This window comes from Natator depressus, chromosome 7 (genome assembly GCF_965152275.1).
Source record: "Natator depressus isolate rNatDep1 chromosome 7, rNatDep2.hap1, whole genome shotgun sequence".
NCBI lineage: Eukaryota > Metazoa > Chordata > Testudines > Cheloniidae > Natator > Natator depressus.
In genome coordinates this window covers 37,360,568-37,370,577 of record NC_134240.1, presented here as the reverse complement: position 1 = coordinate 37,370,577, position 10,010 = coordinate 37,360,568, and the positions used below count along the sequence as shown (strand labels likewise).

The window sequence follows — 10,010 nt, the reverse complement described above, 5'->3', positions numbered from 1 at the left end:
TAAAAAAAAGTTTACCTCAATGTGCAAAGCTATGGAGAGATTAAAGAACTGTTTTTGTTTTTTAAAAAAAATTGATCTAAAAGCTACAAAAAAGTTAGCTAAAAAGCTAACTGCAGGTGGGGATTTCAGCCATAACCCTCCCCTCACTATTTTTTAACAGAATAACAAAGGCAAATATTTAATTTAATTTGAACAACTCTCTGTAGTTTCTACCAGTAGTAGAAAGTGCAGTTGTAATATATCAGCCTGGGAGGCATGGCACAATAATTGAAATGCTGGAAAACATAATCCTTCACGCCATACAATGCCCCATCCCAATTTCAATACTTTCAATGGGATTATTAGGTTACAAGTACATTTATAGAACTGCCATTTAGCTGGACTACAGTATTTTTACATGGGAGATTAGAGTAAAATATGCAAAAGTAGGGATTTTAAAAATAGTATTTCTCATTAATTCTATCATAACAATGTATAAAAACTATAAAACAAGACAAAGGTTACAGGAAATGGGAGCACCAAGAGACTTCAGAGCAGTCCTCCAAAACAAACAGTGAGTGAAAAAAATTAAATCCTTTGTAACAATTATCAGGGAGTAAATGTCATAAAACTGCCTTCTTCACACTCTTACAAAGAGAACTCGATTTTTCTTTTTTAAAAAAAAGAAGTTATTTTGAATCTGTAAACAAAACCCCTTAAAAATCTTTGGGTCAAACCCTGTGAGTCTTAGTTGCTTGGAATGAATAGCAAACTACATTAAGACTGAATAAGGAGCACCACTGTTTTGGCCCTTTCATTATAACATCTTCTAATTATATATGAAGAGGATATATGAGTATTTGTGGAATGCTTTCAATCTTACCCATTATAGAACTATTAGCTGCATTTTACAGATGAGGAAAACGAAACAGAGTTAAGTGACTTACCCAATTACCCACAGGAAGTCTGTGGCACAACCAGAAATAGAACCCAGATCTCTCAGCATCCAGTCCCATGTTTTAAACCAGTGATACTCAGACCTCAGTGGTTCAGGAGCCAAATTAACGATCAACATTACGCAAAAGAACCACAGTAGTGTGAATTCATTGTTTCATTTACTTTAGTACTATATCTATCTATATATCTATAATTCTCACAGCAAATAAGTTAATAGCTGAGTGCAAGCTGATAATTTAACTGGTTAATAACATAGTAAAAGCATCTTGATTGGTTAATAACTTAGGTTAATAATTAAATCACACAGTGTTTTAATATCATGTGCTGCAAAGAGCCACAGGAGACCCATTAAAGAGCTACTTGTGGCTCGCAAGCCTCAGTCTGAGTATCACTGCTTCAACCATAAGACCATCTGCCTTCTTGATGCTGGCACAGCACTAAGTCCAGATTCCTGCAGTTATTTATTTAAGAATTCTAAACCTTTACAACTGTCAATGTGATCTGAATTTTTAAAAAGACAACACACTACAGTAACAAACCTGTCTCAATTTGACCACACAAAGGACCAAGAAACACTGATAGTTTTAAATGAAGGTCACCATAATAGTAGTGGCATCTTTAAGGATACATTAAAGTGAGATAGAGTTGCCTGGCAGACAGTAGTGTGCAGTGCAGTTTTCACCACATTCTCTTACTACAGTGGATTTTCTAACTCTCCAAATATGCAGTGTGTGAGATGGGCACGGGTGGTCAGACTGGATATATCTTACATGGAGGCAAACAAACAAAAAAAAGCAAAGTTTTAGAGAGACGAAGATGACATCCATGACAGGAGAACTAGACTCAACGGGTAGTGATCAATGGCTCCATGTCTAGTTGGCAGCCGGTATCAAGTGGAGTGCCCCAAGGGTCGGTCCTCGGGCCGGTTTTGTTCAATATCTTCATAAATGATCTGGAGGATGGTGTGGATTGCACCCTCAGCAAGTTTGCAGATGACACGAAACTGGGAGGAGAAGTAGATACGCTGGAGGGTAGGGATAGGATACAGAGGGACCTAGACAAATTAGAGGATTGGGCCACAAGAAATCTGATGAGGTTCAACAAGGACAAGTGCAGAGTCCTGCACTTAGGACGGAAGAATCCCATGCACCACTACAGACTAGGGACCAAATGGCTAGGCAGCAGTTCTGCAGAAAAGGACCTAGGCGTTACAGTGGACGAGAAGCTGGATATGAGTCAACAGTGTGCCCTTGTTGCCAAGAAGGCCAATGGCATTTTGGGATGTATATGTAGGGGCATTGCCAGCAGATCGAGGGACGTGATCGTTCCCCTCTATTTGACATTGGTGAGGCCTCATCTGGAGCACTGTGTCCAGTTTTGGGCCCCACACTACAAGAAGGATGTGGAAAAATTGGAAAGAGTCCAGCGGAGGGCAACAAAAATGATTAGGGGTCTGGAACACATGACTTATGAGGAGAGGCTGAGGGAACTGGGATTGTTTAGTCTGCGGAAGAGAAGAATGAGGGGGGATTTGATAGCTGCTTTCAACTACCTGAAAGGGGGTTCCAAAGAGGATGGATCTAGACTGTTCTCAGTGGTAGCTGATGACAGAACAAGGAGTAATGGTCTCAAGTTGCAGTGGGGGAGGTTTAGGTTGGATATTAGGAAAAACTTTTTCAGTAGGAGGGTGGTGAAACACTGGAATGCGTTACCTAGGGAGGTGGTGGAATCTCCTTCTTTAGATATTTTTAAGGTCAGGCTTGACAAAGCCCTGGCTGGGATGATTTAGTTGGGGATTGGTCCTGCTTTGAGCAGGGGGTTAGACTAGATGACCTCCTGAGGTCCCTTCCAACCCTGATATTCTATGATTCTATGACTACAATTCTAAAGGGACCACTGTTGGCTCCAAAATTAAAAGAAAAAGAGAAAAGTCTAGAGGGAGAGGGAACAGAGGAGATACACAGTTCATCATACTGTTTTAGAGATAGACAAAATGGTGTTGTTTCATAAAAATAAAGCCAGGGATGGTTTGAATGTTGATCTCATTTTATTCAAACCCAAAAGTTCAGGGCAGGAGGATCACTTTTAGATCAAATGTTCTTGTTGGTCAGCTCTAAAGATATGTATGCTAAACATATATCATACCTATTTTTATTGCTTCTGCTGGTTCCATGGTTACAGATTCCATAGTACAGGAATGTTGACAATATTGGTAGTGTGGTCACCAAAGAGAAAATTTAAAGTCATAACAAGGACCAGAATCCCTTATCAATATTTTAAGGAAATTTGCCCTATTCCATGAGATTCACTCCCTATCTTTATAAAGCTCTAATCCACATCAGATTTCCTTTTAATGGAAACAAATATGAAGAGTATAGAAAAGTCAAAGAAGGAAAGATGGAGTAAATAAACTAGATGAAAACCCTTTTTACAAACATGTTATTTTTTCTGCAGCCAAAAAGTTAGCAATAAAGACAGATTATTTTAAAATATTCCATTATCCATTGTTAACACCAAATAAGCAGATGAAAATTTCAAGTAGAAGGCTATCCCAGAAAGGCTTCATTATTTTATTTTCTCTGGTCAATATGTGCTTCCAACAACAGAAAGAATTAATGTGCTTCCAACAACAGCAAAAAGTAATGGATACTATATTGTTATTGTAACACATGCAGCCATACAGTAGCTACTTGACATATTTACTTTAAGATCAGCATATTTTCCATATTCAAAACAGTTCTTTTGATCACTAGATTTATAGTTGGACTGCCAGAGTATAAGACTGTCCTCTAGATACTGAAAGATTGGCTAGATAATTTTTCATCCTTTCCAGAATATAGAGGTTGATACACTGTGATTTGTGCTTTTAAACTTTTGTAATGCACCTAGGGACTTTGTGCATAAACACAACAGAAAAAATCGATATAACTAAATAACTATATTTGTAAATGTTCTATCTCCAATTCATAAATTGGAGATAGAATATTTACAGATAAAGGAAGAAGTATAAATCTTTCACCTTTATAAGATTTCTAATCTTTTTCAACCCAATTCTAGGAATCACTAGATCACAAGACACAGAGGCTCATTATTACAGATATAATTCTAAAATTAAGAAATAATATTCAAAGTGATTTCTGACCTAAAATCAAACTATAAAGGCCTGGTTAGTGAAGTCTAGTTCAAAAGTAGTCTAGCTTACTTCAGTGGGACTACTTATTGCATGTGGTACTATTCAGTGCAAGGATATCAAAATCTCCTTTTTAATGATTAAAATCAACAACTGATTTCGACCCAATAAAGAAAGAAATTGCTCCCTCTTTCAACCATCAAATGGTATTACTGAAGTTGAATATGGACTGTAGTTCTCTTACATGAAAAATGGAAACCCTTCTATAAGGAATATCTTGGAGATACCTACAGATTTTACATCCTACAAATGTTTGTCAATAGCAAAGTAAAATAGATCTCTCTATGAATGATAGTTACCACCTAATTTCAAAATTAGCGTTGATGACAATGGGTCTCTTCCTGATGCCTTTGAAATTAATGGTTTAACTTCAGTGGGAATTGGGCCCAAAATTTCATTCTTATTTATATTATACTTGTGTCTAGAAGCCCCAATATTTACATACACCTAGTATGAGACAGTCTGTGCCACCAAAAATTGTATAATCTAGACAAAAGTTGACAAAAGATGGAGGAGAACAGGGGCACTGAGAGATTAAATGACTTATCTATGACCATTACATTCTTAATATAAAGAATACAAAATATGCATATAAAGTATTAGCCTCCCAGTAGGAAGTGGCTGACCATACAGTTACCAGCTGCCACAAGTAAAAAACCAAGCTTTTGTTGGCAAACCAAGCCAGACAAATTAAAATTAGAAATAAAGTTGTTGGTTTTTTTACAATGAGGGTAATTAACCATTGCAACAAACTACCCAAGGAATTGGTGGATTTATCATCCCTTGATGTCTTGAAATCAAGACTGGGTATCTTTTTAGAATCTATGCTCTAGTAAAACACAAGCTCAATATAGCAGTAAGCAGGTGAAATTCTGTGGCTTCTGTTGTAGAGGAGGTCAGACTAGATTATCTGTTGGTCCCTTCTCGCCTTAAAATCTATGAATCCATGAAACTACATGCTTATAGAAAAAACTAATTGCTCCCTGTAGTTACTAGGTGACAATGTCCTGACCTCAGAACATAAGCCAATGATAATAAGCACTTCTATGTTTTAAAGTGCTTGTACAAAGGATAAGTTTGTTCTAATGATGAAATACTTGTAACTGAATATTCTGAGAGCTCTGGTGGGTTGATTTCTCTGGAACCAGTCTGAACAGGAGTTGGATATGCCTGCAGTTTGCTCATGCAGTTGAACTAAACCCTGAAAGTTTGTTGTTTTTCTAAGTTGGTTGTATGTGTATAGGGCCCTATATACATAGTTGAAGGTACATATTCCTAATTATATGTGCATAAATGCCAATCCAGTTTGAGGTGGGCTACTACTCTGTGTGCACAATTTAAAAGATGTATTAAAGCATAAGCTTTCGTGGGTGAATACCCACTTCATCGGATGCATGTAGTGGAAATTTCCAGAGTCAGGTATAAATATGCAAGCAAGAATCAGGTTAGGGATAACGAGGTTAGTTCAATCAGGGAGGATGAGGCCCTCTTCTAGCAGTTGAGGTGTGAAGACCAAGGGAGGAGAAACTGCTTTTGTAGCTGGCTAGCCATTCACAGTCTTTGTTTAATCCTGAGCTGATGGTGTCAAATTTGCAAATGAACTGAAGCTCAGCAGTTTCTCTTTGAAGTCTGGTCCTGAAGTTTTTTTGCTGCAGGAGGTCTACCTTTAAATCTGCTATTGTGTGTCCGGGGAGGTTGAAGTGTTCTCCTACAGGTTTTTGTATATTGCCATTCCTAATGTCTGATTTGTGTCCATTTATCCTTTTACGTAGGGACTGTCCAGTTTGGCCGATGTACATAGCAGAGGGGCATTGCTGGCACATGATGGTGTATATTACATTGGTGAATGTGCAGGTGAATGAACCGGTGATGGTGTGGCTGATCTGGTTAGGTCCTGTGATGGTGTTGCTCGTGTAAATATGTGGGCAGAGTTGGCATCAAGGTTTGTTGCAGGGATTGATTCCTGAGTTAGAGTTACTATGGTGCGGTGTGTAGTTGCTGGTGAGAATATACTTCAGGATGGCGGGTTGTCTGTGGGCAAGGACTGGCCTGCCTCCCAAGGCCTGTGAAAGTGAGGGATTGTTGTCCAGGATGGGTTGTAGATCACTGGTGATGCATTGGAGAGGTTTTAGCTGAGGACTGTATGTGATGGCCAATGGAGTTCTGTTGGTTTCTTTCTTGGGCTTGTCTTGCAGCAGGAGGCTTCTGGGTACACGTCTGGCTCTGTTGATCTGTTTCCTTATTTCCTCATGTGGGTATCGTTGTTTTGAGAATGCTTGGTGAAGATCTTGTAGGTGTTGGTCTCTGTCTGAGGGGTTGGAGCAAATGCGGTTATACCTCAGCACTCGGCTCTAGATAATGGATCATGTGGTGTGTCCGGGATGGAAGCTGGAGGCATGAAGGTAGCCACAGCGGTCGGTGGGTTTTCGGTATAGGGTGGTGTTAACGTGACCATCACTTATTTGCACCGTGGTGTTGAGGAAGTGGACCTCCCTTGTAGATTGGTCCAGGCAGAGGTTGATGGTGGGGTGGAAGCTATTGAAATCGCAGTGGAATTCTTCCAGGGTTTCTTTCCCATGGGTCCAGATGATGATGTCATCAATGTAGCGTAAGTAGAGAAGGGGCGTGAGTGGACGAGAGCTGAGGAAGCGTTGTTCCAGGTCGCCATAAAAATGTTGGCATATTGTGGGGCCATGCGGGTGCCGATAGCTGTGCCACTGGTCTGGAGGTATATATTGTCACCAAATTTGAAATAATTGTGCATGAGGATAAAGTCACAGAGCTCAGCAACCAGTTGTGCTTTGCCGCTTTTACAGATCCAGACTAACATGGCTACCCTTCTGATACTTAATTTAAAAGTTGTGTATACTAATGGCCAGATTTTCAAAAGTGCTCAGCCCCCCCAGCTCCCACTGAGAACATGGTTAATTCTGCTGGTGACACATTAGGCAAAGAAGCATAGGAACTGCTGGGTGCTGAGCCCTTTAAAAAATCTGGCCATTTCATTTAGGTGCCTAAATAGTAGCTGAATTATTCTGAAAACATGCCCCTGTATGATTTATGTTAGGTCACTCAGCAAGGTAATGTCAGAGGTAGGAGTGGAACTTGTGTGTCCTACCTCGTGCAATAATCTTTCTATTTACACACTGCCTCCTTTGAGAGTATAAATCTGAAAAAAAATGAGCATAAACCATTACTTCGTATATGATTTGAGACTACTAATTCACGCAAATGCACCCATTTGTACTGTTACATACATCCCTACCCTTTCCACATTTGTCTGCCTATTCACTTGTAGCATCTTATCATAATCCTAGATTGTGAGCTCTCTGGTGCAGGAACTGTTTTTATGTGTTGTTTCTATAGTGCCTAACACAAAGGCCTCTGACCCTTCATTGAGGCCATTTGGCATTAATGCAGCATACAAAATAAAATAATAATATACAGAGGGAAAACAAAAGGAAAATGAGGTAAAAACAAAAGATAGCTATATCACAAATTTCCACACTAATCCCACTGTCAGAGAAGGATACACTATGACCTGAGGTGACAAAAACAAAAACTCCAGGCAGCACTGGAAAGGGGAAAGAGAAAGTGGATACTGATTGGGAAGCCAGAAAACCTGCATTGTCAGTTACATTTCAGAAAAGACCACGAGAATTCAGGTTTCAAACTCCAGGTCCACTTCAGAAACTTATGGGCCAAAATATCTCTTCAATTACATATTTGTAATTTCATTAAGACTAAGGGTTGCATGGGCTGGACTCGCCTCAGAGTGTGGAGGTGGGGTGAGAGGAAAGAGAAGCAACACGTCCTACATACTCCCTAGTCCCTGGATCCCACATTCCCCTCTATGCCATCTCCTTCCCCAGCCCTCTTTATGCCATATTCTCTTTTGTGTCCCGCACCCCATGCCCTACGCGTCTCATGCCTTTGTCTGCCCATCCCCCTCGGTGCCCCGTTTCCCGCCAAGGCTCCAGCGCCCGGGACCAACGGCCCTGACGCTCGCCGCGAGTCGCGCAGGAGGCCCACCACCCAGGGCAGCGGGCAGCGCGGCCCGGCGCCTTGGGCTCTGGGAGGGCCAGCAGCAGGGCAAGGAGGCGGTGCCTGCCGAGCAGGGAGGCGGTGCCCGTCGGGAGGACGGGCCGGGCGGGGGGAGTTTATTCCACTAGAAGGGAACAGTTTCTCCTGCTGAGGCTTGACAGCGTCAGGTCAGTGTGTGAGCTGCTGCGGGGACCATCCCCCTGCGCGGCAGGGGGCTCTCTGGGGGCAGGAAGGGGCTGTGGGGGGCAGGAACCGTCAGGGGGCTGCGTCCGTGGGGATCTAAGGGAGAGAGAGGGGTCTCTTTTGGAGTAGAGGTAGGCAGGGGGGCTGTACCCCGGGGGAGAGAGAAGGGTCTGTGCCTGTGTGGGGCAGACAGGGGTATATCCCCTAGCGCAGAAGGGAGGGCTGTGCTCCTGGGGGATCTTTGGGGTGCAGGCAGGAGGCGGGGGTGGGGGGAGGTGGTAGAGGACTGTTGATGAAGGGGAGGCTTCATGGAGTGCGAGGGTTGTGGGCATGGTGGCGAGGGCTGAGAGAGCCAGGATGGGGCTAATGCCCATGGGGGCTCTGTGAGCAGGGCGCTGTTCCCATATGGGGCTTAGGGAGGAATGAAGAACTCTGTTCATGGGAGCTCCAGGGTGAGCTGCGTCCATGGGGGCATCTAGGGGCAGTGAGATACACAGAAGGCTTTACGTATGCATGGTCTATGGAGTTAGTAGCATAGATGCTGTGTTGCGGAGGTGCGTTGTACTGGAGGGGGCTGGATCTCATGTGGGCTATGTAAAGTGGTTTGGGGATAAGCAGAGGGACAGTGTTCATGGTTACTGTATGGGGATGGTGGAATACACATGGGGATGTATGTCCATTGGTGCTACATGTGTGATATTGATGGAGATAGACAGTAAACTGTGCCCATTGGTATTCTGTGATAGTTATAGGTGGCTATGTCCATTGGTACAACATGTGGAGAGGGGAGATGGGAAGGGAGTGTTACTCACTTTGCATACCCGGTAATGAATGAAAAGCATCATTTTCTTTTTGACTTCTCAACCAAGAAAAGTCAGCGAGCCCTGATTTTAGTCATTCCACAGCAGAGATACTATGTTGAAATACATAATATATGGGTGGCATGCCCCAGGTTTTCAAGAGCATTTTGTAATTTTCCTGGTGTCATTTCTCTCCAGGGTACTTGGCAGCTGAGGACTGCAAGTTCCTGTAGTGTTGTAACTTTGAGGCAGTATATGCACATGATACAATGCTGTGATAGTATTATTATAACATTATATTATGACATTAGATTGATAACTATGTGTAGCCTTTGGAGATAAGTGCAGGAAGTTATCAAGAAATTATTAATTTTTATGTACCTTGGACTTCTGATTTAATAGTCTCGTTATATTTAAGTTAACTTAAATTAAAAGGATCAATTATAATTGCCCAGACATTTAGAAGTGAGGGTGTGGACTGATAAATTTTGTTTGTAACCCACTTCCTCCATCTCCAAAAGGGTTGTTTGTCTGGAATATGACACTAATGTTCTGTCTAGTAACCAATGTTCAAAAATATATATTTCCCCTAGCAATCAGTCTGTAATAATATGCATAGAGTAACTTTTTAAAGATGATAATAATGCAATACTTGTTAGCTAAAAGGACCCAGTGTGGCCCATGAGGTACACTGGAACTTGTATGACCTGCAGTATCCAGTTTGTCTTTTGCAAATTAGTCTTGTCTGTTGTACCCTGGTTGATATTAGAATTCCCTGTGCGTGGTTATGTTGAACATTTTAATCTCTTTAGGTCTCACTGAAGATTAATGTGAAAAATTATTTAGAGATTTAATTA

The 10,010-nt window shown here is 41.6% G+C and overlaps 1 protein-coding gene across 2 annotated transcripts in view; it reads left to right on the top strand.

Moving 5' to 3' along the window:
• Nucleotides 1–8,262: 8,262 nt before the first annotated feature.
• PPARG (peroxisome proliferator activated receptor gamma) overlaps nt 8,263–10,010 on the top strand; it is a 108,887-nt gene continuing 107,139 nt past the window's right edge. The window contains exon 1 of one of the 2 annotated variants that reach the window (XM_074958153.1): nt 8,263–8,337. The gene's annotated coding sequence lies outside the window, so the exon portion shown is untranslated. The remainder of the gene's footprint in view (nt 8,338–10,010) is intronic. The other variant, XM_074958154.1, reaches the window with a different exon arrangement.